This window comes from Falco rusticolus, chromosome 3 (assembly GCF_015220075.1).
Source record: "Falco rusticolus isolate bFalRus1 chromosome 3, bFalRus1.pri, whole genome shotgun sequence".
NCBI lineage: Eukaryota > Metazoa > Chordata > Aves > Falconiformes > Falconidae > Falco > Falco rusticolus.
This window is the reverse complement of record NC_051189.1, coordinates 502,909-521,470: the sequence shown is the minus strand read 5'-3', so window position 1 is coordinate 521,470 and position 18,562 is coordinate 502,909. Positions and strand designations below refer to the sequence as shown.

General features: G+C 45.0%; 1 protein-coding gene across 2 annotated transcripts in view; it reads left to right on the top strand.

Moving 5' to 3' along the window:
• Positions 1 to 18,562, top strand: part of NDRG1 (N-myc downstream regulated 1) — a 74,509-nt gene that overhangs the window by 26,268 nt on the left and 29,679 nt on the right. The window contains exon 1 of one of the 2 annotated variants that reach the window (XM_037382301.1): positions 8,169 to 8,284. The exons of the other annotated variant lie outside the window; for it this stretch is intronic. The gene's annotated coding sequence lies outside the window, so the exon portion shown is untranslated. Of the gene's footprint in view, positions 1 to 8,168; positions 8,285 to 18,562 lie in introns of those variants that run through there. 2 annotated transcript variants of the gene reach the window in all.

The window sequence follows — 18,562 nt, the reverse complement described above, 5'->3', positions numbered from 1 at the left end:
AGCCTACACAGTCCCCCAAGGCTGTCCCATCACGCTCGGCACATTCATATGGCCTCATGCATACCCTGGGGTATGCAACACAGCCCTTCAGCTTCATGCCATAAAGACATCACTCCTGTGGGTTGCAACACTGCCCTTAGATTATTTCAGAGCCTTTGAACTCAAAAACACATAAAAAAAAATAATGATCATGTCTTAGGACCATAGGGACACCACTTGCAGCACAGAAGAGAGCCAGGGCCAAGTGCCATACGATGTGTGTGGGGTCAGTTGGCCGCAGAGGGCTGGTCCGGACATGAAGCCCACGCTGGGCCATGCCACTTAGTGTTGGGGCCAGAAACCGGGTTTTGGCCCTTTTATATTTAGCAGTATGGACACGGCATCTGTTTGAGATGCTGCTCATAAAGGCCAAAACTTAACACCAAAGTGGGATTTTTTTTGTGACTCATTTGATTTGCTAATCTGAAACAGATTTACCATGTCTTGTTTAATAGGGAGCAGCCTTTAGAGCTACTAAATGAATGAACTGCTGATTTAGAGCTGGTTGTTTGATTCTGAGCAACTGTTTAGAAATGGCTGGCAAAAAGAGCACATCTAGTTTTGCTGCAAGAGCTGCAGTCAGCTTACCTATTGCTCTCTTCTCCTGTCCCCTACTCCCTCCATTACTTTGTCCTAAGGCGGCACTCCAGGTCTTTGTCAAATGATGCCTAAAGTGACCCCTGAAGCGGACTGCAATCAAAACCTGCTGTTAGTGTCCAGTCTCCTCTGTGGCAGCCTCTTTAAAACTTCTGTAAGAAGTGAGCCAACATCCATCTTCTCTGCCTCAACACAAGACAGGGGAGAAATCTGAGGTATATGTTTGATAGGTGTTTGTATTTTATGCACAGGAGCACAAGACCATGAACGTGGTCCCAGGTGGTCCCAGGCCTGTTGGAGTGGTCAGCCCTGAGTACACAGTGCCAATGCGCAAAATTACTTTGTGCTTCTTTAACTTTGGGTTCAAAGCTGTAAGAGCAGGATTTATAACAAAAAAAATCTTTAAAAAACTGTAGTCGTCTAACTGATTGCAACTGATACATGTCATTTAGGGTCTTGCAGAACCAGACTTTCTTTTAGTTAATTGCTTGGCTGTGTTATTGCTATGTAAATGTGTGCTCAGGGCAAAAGGACATATACTTTTAAGTGCATTTTCAAGCAGAGCACATACAACATTACTACATTAGGAAGATTAGACAACGATCAGGCCTTTTACCAGCTCTTCTTTATCAGACATAAGTGAAGACAGAGTTCTGACTTGTAGTTGCTTAGCTGTTCTTCAAACCGATAGGCACCCACCAGCATGTTTTTGCTTGTATTCAAGCTTTCTCAGCCTTGGGGGGTTCAAAAGTTCAGCTGAGATGTGACTTGGATGTTCCTTCAGAAAGGCTGTGAAAAAGGGAATGGGAAAGATTCTGGTACACACGCATGCACCTGTGGCTATGTAGTTGAGTGTGTGGCAACGCCTCAGCCAGAGCGAGTGGGAGAAGGAGGTGATGAGGAGGGACATTCTTCCCAGATTTCTAGCTGGTAGAGGAACTTCTTTAAAAATAACTAAAGATAATAATATAGATAAGAATATATATAAAGATATAATAAAAAATAACTAAAGATAGGGACTAAAGGGAGAGAGTGAGACACCTGAACTTCAGTTTTGGAGCAATTCTGTTCAGACAAATAGTGACCACAGAGAATCAAAAAGATGCCAAATTGCCTTTGGTGCCTTCTTCCCTGGTCGGCACAGGAGTTGCAGGCATATCAGCTGATGTGACCCGCAACAAAGTGGAAACAGGAGATTTTCTGGTGGCTTCAAAGTCCTGTGATCTCTTGCTTCGAATGGCATAATTTATCAGAGCACACACTCATAGCCAGCACCTCCTTGGTCATACCTTTTTGCTAAAGAACAGGTTGCTGCAAAGTCTGTTTGACATAAATGACTTAAAGTCTCCTTCAAGTTGCTTGTGCAGGCCCCAAATGAGTTCTGTTTGAACTCCCTCATGCTGTGCCTCTAGGGTGGATGTAAGAAGGGTTTTCCTCATAATGCTCAAGTATATAGAATCCTCGTTTTCTAGTATGTGAAAGCAGCTTTTATGAAAGTTTGTATAAACTACAAGCTTTTATAAAAGTGCTTCTTTAAACTTGCATTGAATTTGCAGCAGACAAAAGCGGTTGCAATTGCTGGTCAGATTCTCCCCACTTAGTGAATGGGGATGGAGAGCCCTGACACCCCAAGGTGTTGGCCAGGCAGACTGAGGGAGGATTATAAATGCAAGAAGTTGTAGATGAGCACCTGTGAGCATCAGTTGGGTTCTGCTAAGTTCTTTACTCATCCAGTGCTTCAGAAACTGAATCAATGACCTGTGTGAGGCCTGTCTTCTTGTGGGTCATTTTGGAAAGAAAAGAAATGTCAAAGGATAGTTGTTAATGCTGAAGGCAGTACTTGCTAACTGGCTGTCTTTAGCCAGAGTAAACCCTTTCCAATAAACGTAAAGTTTCCTGTCAGGAATGGGATGGAGAAGACCACCTACCTCTGAGACAGTTGAGGAAAATCCCCCCTAGTTTACAGTCTTTCAGGGCTCCATTTCTCTTGCCTCTGACTGCTGTGTAGGCTTATGGCACTGCTTCCCGTTCACAGTTAAAACAGGTCTCTCTACTTCCTTGCCTGCTCATAGCTGACTATGAAAAAAATCAACATGAATAAAAAAAAGAGTAATATCTCATGCCAGCTCAGTAGAGCTACATCTGTAAGGGAACTTATTGTATTTATCTGTATTTTTAGTATAGATCCCTAAGGAAACAAGCTCTATATGATTGTACATACAGGTGTGTACGTGTGTGTTTAACAGGTGGACAGGTCTGAAGAGTGCAACGTTCCTCCAGAAGGACTAAATAAACTTATGCAGGGGGCTATCAGATACCTATAAAGCTAATTCTTTGATCTCCCAGCAGCCCCAAATAGCTTTCTGTTTCAATCATTGGGCAAACAAGACACACACATCGTGCTGGGGCCATTAGCAATTACGGGGATCTTCATGAGCCATGGTGTACTGTACTGCTTCCTCTGCCCAGCGGCAGGCAGGTGACAAAGGAGCGAAACACAAAGAACCCCTCTGAGTGGATAAATTGCAACTACATCAGGACAGATAATTAGCGGTAGTCATTGCACTTTGGTTGTTATGAATGTGCAAGCTGAATTCACCTGAACCTCCTTAATTCGAAATGCAGATGCCACTGAGATCTTCAAAACCCCTGTTGGGCTGCCACCAAATCAGGAAGCGCTTTGCCACCTGATGTGTGTGAAACCACTGTCACCCTTGGAAGAGGAATTGCTCTAGATCTTAACTGTAACCCCAGTTGGGAATTCTTCCCTTCTGTCTTACTCCATGCAAGTTTCAGAGAGTCCCTGATGGCTTAATCTTTGCACAAAAGACAGCTTTGAAAATGATGGCTCTCTTTGTGAGTTCTTGGTGCGCGAGACAGGTTTTAATCTAGATATTATAATGTGAGTCTTTTCTGTTTGGAGGAGCAGTGGAAGTATATGGCCAGTCCCAATTCCCCTTCCAGCTGTAGCAGGGATGTGAAACTACTATCTCTCCGCCTTCACAATGACATCTGTGAGCTGTAGAACCAAATTCTTCCTTTTTCCTGCCTGGATTGATGAACTGCCATTGTTTTTACAAAGTGCATTAGCTCCACAGGAGAAATGCAAGCAAATGTGCAATGGGTATATAATGACCCTGTAAACTGTGGTTAAGACTTTTTCCTGGTAAGCAGAAGACCTGTGCTCAAACGCAGCTGACTAAGCACAGTATCTAAACGCAAGTCCCTCAGATGCCTGCACTGTCTGTGGGTTACAGACTGTGAAGTGGTACCAGAGAAAGCACTTGCTGACCATAGGTATTCGTCTCTCAGAGAGAACTCTCAGTCAAAAACCTTATGTGGAAATAAACGTAAAATCTATTTTAGTCCTTGTCTCTCTTGGCTTTTTCTCTTGGCTAGCTTTAACATTTACCACTCATCACGTTGACTTCTCAGAAACCCAGTTCTCCGGCACTTAGTTGTCTGCGTGCATTAGAGTGAAAGCCTGAGCGGCGAATGCGGGGCCAGGCAGCCCTGTCGCTCCACAGCTCAGTCCTGCTGTGGATTTAGCTCAAAGATTCCACCCCAGAACTTCCTACAGAAATGTTCCCCTTGGTAAAACACTCCACCAAAATCCTCCTGAAGGGACATACCTATTCAAAACAAAACAAAGCAAAACAAAAGCAAACCCTCATCCCCTCCATCCATCAAATGAACTTACAGATGAACCCTGGTCTTCCAAAATACATTAAACAAGTCTACTTCCTTTGCAAATGGCAGGAAGTTTGTATTGCAAGACCAACGAAATGACTCACCCCACATCTATGCTTTTGCTGAAGCAGATAAACTTGCCAAAAGCAGTTTCCAAACTGGAAATTAGTACTTATGTGGGGATATGAATAATATCAGGCAAATCTCTGACAAGGGCATGTGAATCTGCAGCCTGTGGTGTTATTTATTTATATTTTTATTGAGGTCATTGCCCTTGGTTCAAAGCTGCATTGGATAATTTTTGGAGGGATAACCAATCCATATGGCTACATGTCAGCATCATCAAGGGATCCAAAGGCAACAACAAAAGGCTGTAGTAGAATAAAATTCCCAGTGGATGGGGTGTGATAGTAGATGGGTCACAGAGGGAATTCTTTTGACATGAGTCAGCAAACATCAAGTATATTTTTCATAAAACATGTAACTTAATCCAAAATTATCCCTGCTGTATTGTTAGTAAGAAAAAGGGAACACCCAGTTAACTTCTGCAATGACTAATAATATTACCACTGCTTAAATGTAAACAGTGTGCAGAAATCTTTCTAAAGAAATGCAAGTTTTTTGCAAAAAATAATGCTGCACTCCTACTTTATTCAATTCTTTTTCCTTCTTTGCTGCTGCAGCACAACTGATATTTCCTCTCTTAATGCTGGCATGGCAAGAAATATAATGTCAAAGGAGAGAACAGTCTTGTAATTAAAATCTGTTTCCATAGCACTGAAATAGATGGAATCGCTACTCTTCAGTGGCCTTTGGATCAAGTCTCTGCTCTGGTGATTCTTCATTTGCACGACCCTCTCTCCACCGGAGCCTTATAAGCATTGATTAGTTAATGGTTTTGAAGTCCTATTCAAATGCTGAAATATTGTTACTTCCAGGTATTGGAACAAATAGGCAGGTTTCTGCTCAGCACGTATGATCAATCTTTCTCTAGCATGAAAGTATGCCATTTCCCTTATCAGTGCCAATGTGTCTTTGTGTGTGTGCATACCCACAATAACCCAGTTTAGTAAAACAAAATGAAAGAATAAATCACGTACTTGTTTACTTCACTCTTAAAAATCTCTGAGACCTATGTTGTGATCTCAAATGAAAGCCACAGAGAGCACTGGAGAGGGTTTGTGCTTTCAGGTTCATTTGAACAGCCCATTCGCTGGTAGAGGAATGGACGTCTGTGGCTGGGCAGCCACCCCCTGTAGAGATGCTCTTCTGAAAAGGACAAGTGCATGCCAGCTGCATAGAGCTGGTTTATTAAATAAAATAATATTTACAGTGGAAGCACTCCTTAGATTTCCAGTGGGCCCACATGGGTGGCAGCTTATCTTGTCTCCCTAGCAAGTGGTTCCTAAAGTACACACGCCTGTACACGTACAGATACTGGTACGTGAGCCACTCAGCTGCTATGGGAGTGTGGCGTGAGCCGTCGTGCAGCCCAGCACAGGGTGAAAACTCACAGAGGCTGTGGCTGTTGCAGCGTCAGCGGTGCCACTCTGGCAAATTAAGACTTGAAACTCCTGTTTTCCCTACCTGTCTTCCATGTAGACTCTTTCAGGCAGAGGGGAATGACGTTCCCCAAGCTTTCAGCTGTGCTCCTTTCTGGCACATGGCAGGATTTGGCTCTCTAGTGCAAACGTTAGCAATTACATCTTCACATAGTAAAATACTTGGATTTTTGGAATGACTTCATTTTCTTTTGCAATCCACCAATCACCCTCAAAAGACGCTGTAAATCACTATGTCATAGCTAGCAAAATAGCTAGGAAGTGTGATTGAGTGCATGAAGGCTCCGTTTGGATTCATACATTTCCAGGCTTTCCTACTCATGTGGGCTAGCAGCTACTGACTCCTGGGGGCTTCTACCTGCCTGTCTGCAACATTTTTGAGGGTCCAACACTGCATGTGATCTAAATGAGAAAACAAAATGCAAAGGTCAAAGCAAAAGAAAACACTTTATTCCAGTTCTCCAGTGCATTCCACACTCAGTATTTGTTTTTACTGCAAAAGTCTGAATTTAGTGCACGGGGAACAGCTCATTCCATTTGAATCTCTGGAGCTTTCAGCCCCTTCCCCAAAAAGCAGCCAAGCACAGCAGACTGAAAAACCGCTTGAGGATGGGCCAAACCACACAGTTCAGACACTGACCCAGATCTGTTTTCTGAAGGACTGAATGTTTCTGAGCTAGGATTTTGTTTCATGACCAGATGAAGGAAGGATTAATCTGCTGGAAAATTAGTCAAGCCCATCCTCTGGTTCTAGTGCTTGCACTCATTCCATAACTCCGGTACACTGAGCTAGACAGATCTTCCACAACAAACATAGCAAGCCAGTGATCTGATGACACAGTTTTGAAGATATGACTTCAAAATAGGATCAGTTGGAAATGAAATTAGTTGTGACGGTTTCATTGGTTACCTGGCCACACAGTTTAAAATGAGTATGAAAAAGGTCAGACAATAATGATTCAAAAAACAAAGCACACACAGAGCAGCATTGTCTTAGAATGACAAATGCTTCTCTTGTGTTGTTTTAGCAATACTTTTCATCCTTCCAGACATTAACTAATCAGAAGCAAGAAAACATGATAAGAAATTTCCTTTATTCTACACTTCGTAATAGTTATTGCTACACAACATGGTCTCCCGTTATTTCATGGTGAAAAGGGAACCAGGCTTCCAGGGTTCTTTTTCCAAAGGCAGCACTTTCTGACTCAGGTGCAGAAGCTGGGTTAGGACGAGAGAAGCTAGTATGCATCTGAACAGCAGCAAGCTTTTATAGACTAGACTTAATAAACTTATTGTATAGCTGAGAAAACAGAGGAACAGTTTCAGAGTTTCAGGAATTTCTGATTTCCTCTTCAGGCCACTGCATAAGGGAGAATGAAAACATGCTGTGGATTTCATCATTTGGGTCACAGTAAGCTGCCGTAAAAGTGAGGTTGTTGAGTGAAATCACACACATGGGCGTGTTTTATGGAAAAGCCACAGAAAAAGCAGCTCAGGCTGTCACAGTTTAACCGTCCCCTTAGCGGGTGGCTACACGCAGAACTGTGTATATAGAGATATTCTTTACTCAGCAGGCTGGGGCCTCTTTTTGGAATAAACGATTAGCTGCGCTTCTTGCCAAAGAACTGTTTGCTGGGAAACTCACACAGCATGGTGCAGCACCCGCTGCACCCTCTGAACTTCATCAGAAATGTGCGAAGGCATTTTCTTTCTACTGCAATCAGAATTCTTTCCTAGTGGTCACGTTAATATATGAGTGTACAATTTCGCAATTCAGGATCTGGTAAATAGCCTTATTTTTCTGCAGCAGTGCATACATCTGCACAATTTTGACCACCTGTGCCAGGACCCTGCTGTCGTGATCCTTTGCTCAGCTTTTCCCAAGAGTGCTGCTCTTTCGGTCCTAGGGCAAACCCCTTTGCACACGCTGGCCTCTCCCCACCGAACTGGGGCGAAACCCCTTGTTATCGGCCCGGTAACGCTTCGGGAAGCAGGGTGGCCGGTCTCGGCCGCTCAATGCTCCCAGGGCTCGCCCAGGAAGGGGATGCCAGGGGTGAGTGTCCCCCCAGCCGGGCTGCGCGACCTGGATGAAAGGGGGACCTGGGCTGGCGGCTGTTCCTCGCTGATATTCAGAGACCCCGTGCAGACCGGGCATCCACGCTGCAGCCGCCGTAAAAGCCTGCGGGCGACTGGGGGAGCCGTGGGGCGCGGCGACAGCGAGGCGGAGCCCCGAAACGGGAGGCGGCCCGCCCCGTGCTCCCGGCGGGGAGGCGGCGGCGGCGGCGGCAGCGGGCAGCGCCGCCCGGCGGGCGGGGCGCGGGCTATAAATCCGCCCCGCGGCAGCAGACGGGCGGTGGTTGGGACGCGGCGGTGGTAGCAGAGCAGTATCGCGGCAGGTAAGGGAGGCTCCCTCCGTTCCACCCACCCACCCACCTACCTACCCACCCACCTACCTACCTACCTACCCACCCACCTACCTACCTACCTACCTACCTACCCAGCCACCCACCCACCCACCCACCCCCCTCCGTGGACCTGGCAGCCCCCTCGGGGGCGCGTGCTTGCATCACCCCTTTTCTGGTCCTTATGGTGACACCCCCCACCCACCCCCCTTTCCCCGCCTCTGTCCGAGCTGGGCTTTGCCGGCCGAGGGGGCAGCGAGCGGGGTGCCCGGGTACCCCGGCCCTCCCGGCTGCGGGGGGCGGCTGCGGCGGGCTGGGCTGGCTGAAGGCGGCTGTGGAGCCGGGGCACGTCCTTGTCCTACGGAAGTTGGCTGCCGCTGCTGGCTTGTTGCTTCTGTCTCTGCTGCCGCCGCTCTGCGTTGGCTTTGGAGCAGAGGACAGGCTTGACTGGTTGTCCAGCCTTTCCCAGTGAGCTGTCTCAGTGGGGTTGTTGCCCGCCTGTGTGATGGTAGGTGCGGTTTGCTCTCCCTGCTTTCGGGTTCAGCAGCGTTTGTAGCGCAGGCACAGCCGCGTACTGGGTCCGATGAAGTAAGTGATTTCACTTGTGCTTAGGAGGATGTTCTGGTTAACGCTTTGTGTTGTGTTACGGTTTTCCTATGGAAACACTTGCTCACTGTTTATCAAGCCCACAGTGCCTGACTTTGCCCCCCATGCCCAGGATAGCATGCTCTTAGGCTTCAGGTAGAAGTGTTTACCAACTGTTATTTGGATGTTTTTCTCCTCAGTTTTCTGTTTAAATAGGAACTGTATTTTGAACCTAGAAAATGCATTTGTAGTGGTACAGAAGAGGTCAAAGGCAACCTGAAGCTTTCTGTCCAGATTCTCTGCAAGGTGTTGCGCTGTTTGGACTTCCTCTGGCTTTTTGTCAACTTTTTTTTGCATGTCCAAGTGTGTCAAAGCTAAACAGCTGCTGGAGAACTCACTGTTGAGAGCAAGCAATGGGAACAGCCTGTAAACAGGAGCTTATCGAATGCTTCAGATAAACAGAGAATCATAGAATCATTTGGGACTGAAAAGACCTTTAAGATCATGGAGGCCAATGGTTAACCCAGCACTGCCAAGGCCACCACTAAACCATGTCCACCAGTGCCACATCTACACATCTTCTAAATAATTCCCGGGATGGTGACTCAACTTGGAGAAGCCTGCCTTGCTGTTTTTAGTCTTAGCTGTTGCAGTCATAACTTAGATCAAAACTTCAGCCAGTGGCATTAAGCTGGTGCACTTGGAACTTGGCTCTGGGAACATTTTTTTTCTTTCTAATTTTGTGCTTTTTTTTTAACCAGTCTAACGTAGTTTGACGTAAAGTGACTGTGTTTTTATCACAAGTGCTTGAGTAAACAGCAGGCAGCTAATGCTGTACGATGTCCTATGCACAGCAAGAATTTAATGACTGTGGGTAAAATGGTAAAACTCAGGAGTAGGGGCAGCAAAAGTAGTGTTCCTTAAAAGGTTTGTACAGTTCCCAGAGTACTAATGAGCTCTGTGTCCTTGAAGAAGAATAATACATTAATATATTCAGGAGGAACTGGTGTGTATTTTGACATGGAAAACACAGATGCAGTGAAAACAGGTTTTAATGCAGTGATAAGAGACTACTTGGGGTGTGTACGGTTTCTGTACTTGTATTTTTCAATCTGAACTGAACAGATGCCATGGCATAACGGTTTGGGGAGCTGAAGACTGCAACTTCTAAATCTGAGTTTCTTGCACTTCAGTTTAGCAGATACCTGAATGAGCTGGATTTGAAAACTCTGGACTAAAATTTCTACCATCAGTGAATGGAGTGAGAGATGGACTCATCCCCTTGAGTCTGCACTCTGCAAAGTGGCTGGCCTTGAAACCAGGCTGGGGAAGAGGGGTTTAGAAGGTCTTACAAGCTGGGGGTTTCATTTTTATCCCTTAAGAAGAAAGGGTTTATGTACTGATCCCCACATTCACTGGCCACTTGACCCAAGGTGTCAGTGGGGTAGAGATATCGGTGTCAGGTGGCCACACAATTTTGCAGTAGCCAAAAAAGTGTCACCCACTGCTGAGGGTCGGCTGCCACATGTGCCTGCCAGTGTTTAAGAACTAGCATCTGCACCACCAAAAACCCAGACTCTTTAAGTTTTTCTGTTTCTGCTCTGCACAACAGCTTTTTTTGTTCTTGCCAAAATAAAAAAGGAATGATAAAATTGCAACAGATCATCTGCATGAATTCTTGATAGAAACAGTATGATTCCCCAGTTTTCTCTACTCCAGTGGGAGACGCTCTGCTCTGAATGTGCCCTTCTGTACTGTGACTGTTACATGGGGAGATTCTTACAGTGCATCTTGGGATGCCCTGTTTGGCATGGGAGCCTGGTCCTTAAAAATAGTTGTAAGGCAGTTGAGCAATTTGCTGTTGTAGTTCAGGTGGGATTAGTAGTGAACTGTTGTGAGAAAAATTATTTAATTCAGATTTTTAAACCTAAGTGATTAATTTGTTTGACTGAAGTGCAACATACATCCTCTCATGACCAGCTTAAGGGATTTTGGCAAACTTCTAATGTCTCATAGAAAATACTGGTTTTTCAGTTAACCTCATTAGAGCCTGAGAATCTGTCGCACAAAACGTGGAGCATATATGTAATGAGACGTTTTATTGTCTCAAAATAGATAAAGAGTGAAAAAAGATACGGAAGGGGTGAAACTGGCTTGAAGCTCTTCACAATGAAGACAAGTAGAAACTGTGAAACTCTCAGAAATAATAGAATCTAACTGTGGTGGATCAGCAATGTTTACATCATGTGTACAGCTGGCAGCTTAGGGCAGCAAAAGCCTGTTCGGTGTCAGGGGGGAGTGCAAGCCTGGGAAACCAGCGGCCTGAATCAGTTCAGTCCCAGCAGCATGCAGTGGGGGTTCTCTAGTTGCTCTGGTCTGACCGCTTGAAAGGAAAACCTTCCAAAAACCAGGAGGCGCAACTGTGTGGCTATTCATGGGGATGAAATGCTGGTTCTTGAGACTCTCAAGTATGACTTCCAGCTGACTGCTCACATCGAACGTTCCTGTTGTGTGGCAGCACCTAGAAATCTCGGGCAGAAGTACAGGAGAGCCCACTTTGTCCTGTCACTGTTTCACTAAATAAATGGTGTTGTATGTAGATAGCCCTTTAGCTTCAGCTTTTAGGTTTAAATTGGTAAGCTGACCTCTTGTGTGGTGGTGCTGCCCCTGCAGCCTTCTGGGTGAAGACCTGTCCTGGACCGTTGCGTGGGGAGTGCATCTCCAGCTGCCGGTAGGTCAAGTGAGCAGTAGTTACCCCTCTGCCATCTGTCAAAAGCTGTGTCTCAAAAGTTGCAAGTAAATTAGTTGCTGGTACTGGGAAGTCATGGGTAATATTCTGAAACTGTGTAAAAGGCTGAGTGAGGCAACCCCATTTTCAGGTTTGGTGGTGTGTGTTGCTACGGATGGCTAAAATCTGGGTTAGGCCTCTTGGAAATCAATGGCTATGAATATAATGGCTATTGAACTTGATGTTTCTCTCCAATGGTGGTGGCTTTTTTTTCCTATCCATCATATTCAGAGCCCTGGGTGACTTCAGCAGGGCCAGTCAGCAGGTTGTTAATTCCCTTTGGCTCTGGAGTTGAAGCAGCAGTAAAGAACCATTCAGAGCATCTCCTGAATATGTGATCATGTGTTGTTAAAATGTTATTATGACATAATTAACCTCAGTACTGAGCATCCATGAGAATCAGTACCATTAGTCAACATTGAATTCAGCACAGCAAGTGTGGAGTAAAGAAGAAAAAGTAAAGCCTGCAATTACCCAAGTTTCATACTCGATTGTGCAAGCTGCTGTGTTGGATGATGAGGGAGATGAGTTTAGTTTTACTTTTAGCTAAGGGCTGCTGCAGGATCACGCCTGGTTTGTTTCCCAGCTGACATGACAGTGTTGTCTTTGGATAATGCCCAGTGGTTTGTTGTCGAATGGGGTGTTCCTCATGCAGAGGTGCTCTGCAGTGTGCTTGCTGATGCACAGCTGGACTACCGATGCTGATGAAATTTTCCACAGCTGTATCTGTTTGTACAAAGCAGGATGTATGTCAGTTCTACTGCTCTTATTTTGTGTGGCTGATCACGTTTCCTATGTTTCTTTGGGGTTTTGTGCTACTTCCTTTCAGTTAATTGTCAGAATTTTAATATATCTTTTTCATCTGTCGGGTTTTTTTTTTCTCTTGGTAGCTGGAAGTTGGTCAGTGCAGATCTTCCTCTTCAAGTGCTGTTTTTAAAACTGGATATTCACTACTTTTCCAAGCCTTTAACTGGCTGCTTCCTGTCTGAACTAAGCATAGCTTCAAAACTATGGCTCTTTTAGCTTATTTTCTACCATGGATGTGTAAGGCCATTCTGCTAGTACTGTAAGGATGATATAAAAATTAATGGAAAGAGCAAACCTTAGAACCCAGTGCAGCATGAAAACCTGACTGTAAAACAAATCTTTCCATATGCTTTCAACCATCCCTTGGGTTTTCTGTGTGTTATTTTTTTTTCCTGTCCTTGCCATTTCACTACTCTTGCAACTTAAGAAATTCAGATTTTTGGGGAAGAAAAGATGAGTGATAAAGATCTTCAGCTGTAACGCCCCTTCTGAGGGCTCTGTAGGTGGAAGCACTGGTGTTCAAAGCAAAAGAGTGGTAATATATTTTTTATATGTGTGTGAGTTTATTGGTAGGCATAAGGTAAAATAGAAAAGTAACTGGCACAGCAGAATGCAGCTTTGAAAGGAACCTTTATCTGTGAACACAGTAAGCAGCGTCCAGATGGGAAGTGCGCTGTCAGAGGAAGGAAGGATTGCTCTCGCTGTGCGTTTTCGGGTTGCTTCCTTCAGGAAGCTGCTGTGCACCTTGTAAAGCTGCTGATGTCGTTTTCCTACTGCTGTAGTTCTAGAGTGCTCTAAACATGGTCTGTGTGTATTATATATGTCATATCCATGCTAAGTTATAAAATACATTTGTGTCATTGGACAAAACTGCAACATACTGGGTTATGTGACTGTGAAGTAGAAGTATGAAGTCTATGAAGCAGAAGCACTGCAGAGTTTTATGATGACCCTTTATATTATGGTGAATTCAAAATACTATTCTTTTCCCTAGATGATTCAACTTAAGAGCATGGGACACTCCCCCCCACCCCTTGTGAAACATACAGGATTTAATAAAGTTGTGTATAAAGTTGCAATCTTATATGAAAGCTTGGCCATGCATAGCTCCAACCTAAGTGATACAACTGTAAGTTCTCTGCCTGATGTAGTAGGTGCTAACCTGGAGCATGGATGGGTAAGGTTTTGAAAACTGTCAGCAGAGCATGAAGAATTGCTTTTTGCCGACTTTGAAGGACTTTGAAAGTCTTTATTTTGAGAAGCAAGGAGGATTCTGGCAGTGGATGGTGCTAACTTAGGTGCTCCCTCCCCCAGTCCCATCTGCAGCAATACAGGCAGGAATGTGCTCAGCTCTCAGGAAGACAATTTTGTATCTGCAGGTGCCGAGGCTTGCGAGCAATGGAAGACTGTTACCCAAATCTAGTAGTCCAGCATGTACGAATGCTTGTTAAATTTGGGTAATTTTATAATGGGACTTTCTTGGGAAGAAGAAAAATGTGTCCCTAACACAGTGGCCATTTGCACAAAGTTTGAGCCCACCATTAAGGTCTAGAATGTAAAGGTCATCCTAGAAAAGGGGATTGGAAACTCACAGGAACAAAATAATATCCATAAAATATACTTTGATCCTCAACCAAACAAAAATCCTCAGACACTTACTATGGAAAACTTCAGCCCAGACATTTTGTCAGGGGTTATAAACAGAACTTGTAATAGCAATGAGCAAGTGGTTTTAATAGGTGGTAGAGCAAGTCATATATTTACTTGGAAGCTGTAACCCATAGAGTATGATCTAATGAATAAATGCAAATTAAGATAAATCCTCAACCTTAACTGTGATGTTTTGTAACTTCAGTATGCTTTGCAACATCAACATGAAAATGCAAAACATCTGAAAAGAAACTGCTGTATACTTGCAAGCGTGCAACCTAGAGAGCCAAATAATATTCCTCATCTGAGTATACTATGAGCCTGTCCCTTCTGGAATAATCTCAGTATGGTTTTGCCTCTAACTTGCACAGAACCACCCACTTTTTGAAGCAGTTGCAGCTGGGCAGAAGCTATGAACTCTTAAAGCATGGGAGATTGAGTATAGGAGGGGGTGGGGAGCATGGCCTGACACTGGTGAGCTGCAGGAACAATAGCTTGTTTCTTGTCTGTTCAGACTGCAATCTTTGTGGCAGAAGCAGTCACTTCCATGTTATGAAATGCCTAATGCATCTTTGCAGTATTTGTTATTTAACCAGCGCACGCCCAGCCTAGCACCCAGGTGCGAGGCAGGTGTCGGGTTCTGTACCAGTGCATCACCCCGACGTCTTTGCTTAAGATTTGTTTGCAGTCAGTTGGCGGAGGAGTGGGGTGAATGCTGAGAAGGGTGTTGGGAGGATGCTAGGAGGGTGCTGGGGCAGTGGAAGGAGACAGGCTGGCTTGGAGGGGTAAGAAAACAAAGCCTGGGAAGGCGGCTGATGGCTCTTGCTCTTCCCACCCTGCAGTGCTGCCACCCACAGCCTGGAGTCCTTTAGAGCTAAAGGACAATATTGGCACCCGTACCAATGGGTATAACGTGTTTCCAAACAAACTTAGGCTGCCACTCAGATGTAGGATTTCTTACAGAAGCCCTGAATTCCCCTCCCTCCACCCTGCACTGTCACGTTCCTCGAGGACTGTTTGCAGCCATGTGAGCGGTGAGTGGTGGCTGTGTGAGGAGTGGGAACGGGGTGACAGCACTTTTTGTATCTGGAGCACCCTGGGAGGCACTAATATTTTTAAATCTCTCCCTAAAGAAACTTTGCAATATTGGAGATACCTCTGTGAAAAGTGGTTATGACCAGCATTAGTTTCAGGTGCCAGATGCTAAAGAAATTTTGGAGAACTTTCATTAGGGTTTGTAATCTGTCTCTGACGGAGTTGTGATATTACAGCGTAAGTGGTATTAGGGATTGCTACAACAGGAAAAAAGCCCTAAGACATTGCAAGCTCTCCATTTCCCAGCCTGCCAGGAATAAAGTAGCTGCTCATTGTACTGGAGGGGTGTGTGTGTGTGTGACACAACAGGGGGTGCCCAGGATGGGGGCAGCAGCCATGTCCTTTGGCTAGCACACCAACCCTTGCCACATCCAGCTCCTACTCCTGTGAAACATGGGAGGACCCTGAGCTTTCCAAGGAACATTCTTCTCCGCATCCCACAGCGAGAGGATTGTGCAAGCTGCATTGCAACAGTTTTCTTGCGCAACATCTGTGGAGTAGACAGAAGGGCTGGTTCCAGCTCACTTTGTTTTGATGCTGCTGTCAATGTATGGCTGCCTGAGCGTAGCACACCTGTGAAGAGTGACCAGTTCCTGGTCTGAGGAGCTGGCAGTTTCCAGGCTATGGCCAGCCTCAGGGTGATTGCAGCTGAACAGCTCTGTACCCCTACAGGCACCAGCTCTGCTCACAAGCGAAACACAGCCAGAAGAAAAGGACTGGAGGTGAGCCTGGTGATCTTGCCTTTCTGACTGCACAGGTGTGCCCAGCATCTACTCGTATCAGCTGCTGGCTCTGTCCTTGCAGCCACCTCCGTCAGCTTCACCGGCCATTCCTTGGCACAGGGCTCAAGTTCTCAGCTAAAACGTTTCAGTTTCCTAATCGGATTGATTAGCACGTAGCATAAGTCTAAACTTAAAAGGGCTTAAAGTTTTAGCCATTTTTGTATTTTTGGCTCTCCGAATCACTGGTATGCTATATTATGCTCCTAAAAATCCCAGGTTTGTGTGTGTTTTTCCAGATACTAGCTCTTATTCTCAACTGGAGCCTTCACTAAAGCATGCTGGTGGAATAGCTCACAAATGGGGCTGAAAGGAAATAAAAGCAAATTGGTTAAAAAGAAGCAAAAAAATAATTAAACTGAATATTGGCAGTGCTGTGCCCAAAGAGGACTGGGTGATGATGATTTGCAGGACATCTGTGAACCAGAGGCCACCAGGCAGGGTAGTTGTTTCAGTTCCCTGATACGAAATTTAATTCCTTGTTTCCTGACCTTTTCTGATTTGAAACTTGAGTTTATTTAAGGAATATGCTGCCAGGCTTCCTTTGTTTCAGGTTATTAACTTCAGTTGCAGAGATAATCATGTATAATCAGAGGCTAAGGAAACCCAGAGTCCCAGGTAGTTGAGCATCTTCAACTTGTGACGCTTGTTGCTCAGACTGTTTAGTTGGAGGCTACTTAACTCTCACAAGTCACCTGCTTTTTCTAAAGGGGAGGAACTGCTGTAAAACCTCTTTTGTGATTTATTGTGTGCATCTATGTCAGAGAAGATCAGTAACTCTGTACACAAAGGACCTCGTGATACCAGCGCCTGTAACAAAGAGTAGCTTAAATCGGGCATAAGTGTGGGCAGATGCTTATGCATGAGCTGTTTTGGATACTTGCAAAATGCATAATTTTCAAATTAATCACAAACAGGAAGATTACATTTGTCAAGTTTATGATAAAATGTGAAGTGCACCTAATGAGTGTGCATTGTGGACTGTAACCACACACGCACCACTCACTTGTCTCCACTAAACAGAGACAAGTTTTTTCAAGCTGCAGTCCAGCTTACAGTAACAGTTTTTTGTCTCGGGGCCAGCCAGACTAGTTTACTGCATTTACTGTTAAATGACTGGAAGAGGTCTAATTGACCATATGTAAGACTCATACTGTTTGAGTGTCACAGTAACTTTCCTTGCTTCATTGTCCGAGGTCTGGTCCGCTTGGTTATTTTTCTGACCTGAAACTGATGGGGATCTTTGCTAATCAGCTTCTGCAGAGCTCTGGAGACATCTTTGCTTGCTCCATCCTTGCCTCATCCTTGCTTCTTTATAACTGTGCTTTCAGCTGCTGTAGATACACAAACCCTCAAATTGCCACCCCTGTCCTTTCTACCTGCTTTGGTGCCTGAGCTCTGAAGACACTTGTGGCTTTCATGGGATAAAGTGCAGAGTGATGTGGCTGGCTTGGAAACACCTCCCACGTGTGGCCCAGGAGCCCAGTCTTGTATGGTCACTCTCTCTTCAAAGACAGCAACACCAGCGCTTGGGAGCTGTGACTGACCCACAGTGCCCATGGCCTTCTCCCTCTTTGCTGTTAAATGCTCGTGAATACTTAGTACCACGTGTAAAGTGATTGCTGTCCCTCCTGCTTGCTCAGCCTGCAAAGATGGAAATGCCATCGAGCTGCTCTGGTGAGGTTACCCTTCCATGTGTCAGTACTCAAGAATGATCTCTGCTGCCAGTGTTTTAAACAAGCTGTTTTGAGGAAATTGCTGTCTTTATGAAATACTTAGGCAGGAGTATTTTCCTGTTGTTTTCAGTGATAGTATGTAAATAAAAAACACGAGTATGAGGGCAGAGGCAAGTCCTGTGGTGCTGGTAGCAGTTTCCCCAGCCCTTTGTGGACATTCAACCATCGTACCTCATGATGCACCCCGTGGCACAAGCTTGGACAACCATATGCATATCTTCAGAAGAATAAAGTTTAAAATGAGGAGTCTTTGAACTTGTTTTGTTTCTCTGCTTGGAATGAATTTGGTCACATATAAGGACTACCTAACATTTGGTACTTTACAATTGCAACATTGCTGGTGCCTGAGGATGGATGGCCCAATGTGTGGCTTCTTAGCTTAATTGGGTTCCCTGTTGTGCAAAGCCGGGTTGCCCATCCATCCTGTACCCCCTACTGCTGAAACAAATCTTCAGCAATGACTGTCCCACCAGCAATGGTGCAGAGGGACAGGTGATGTATTCTGAACCTTTAAGAGCGAAATAACCAGGCTCAGTAGAATGATTCCTGACCTGCTAGCCTTGGTTATGACACCTGCTCCAGTGGTTTTGCAGCAGTGGGTTTGGGCTGGAATGGGTGCAGAAAAGCTTCTTTGAATGAAATCAGTGAACACAGTATTGCATGGATGACTTCACTCTACCCCTTGTCCCCCCTTGCTTCCTAGGGGCTGGTTTGATGCCTTTCTTGCTAGTTGGCAAAGGTAGACAATGTTTTAAAGCACTTTGTCAGCTGCAAAACTGCTGTATTTTTTTCTTAGTTAGAAGTACAGTTGGTTTAAAACTTCACCCTCTGA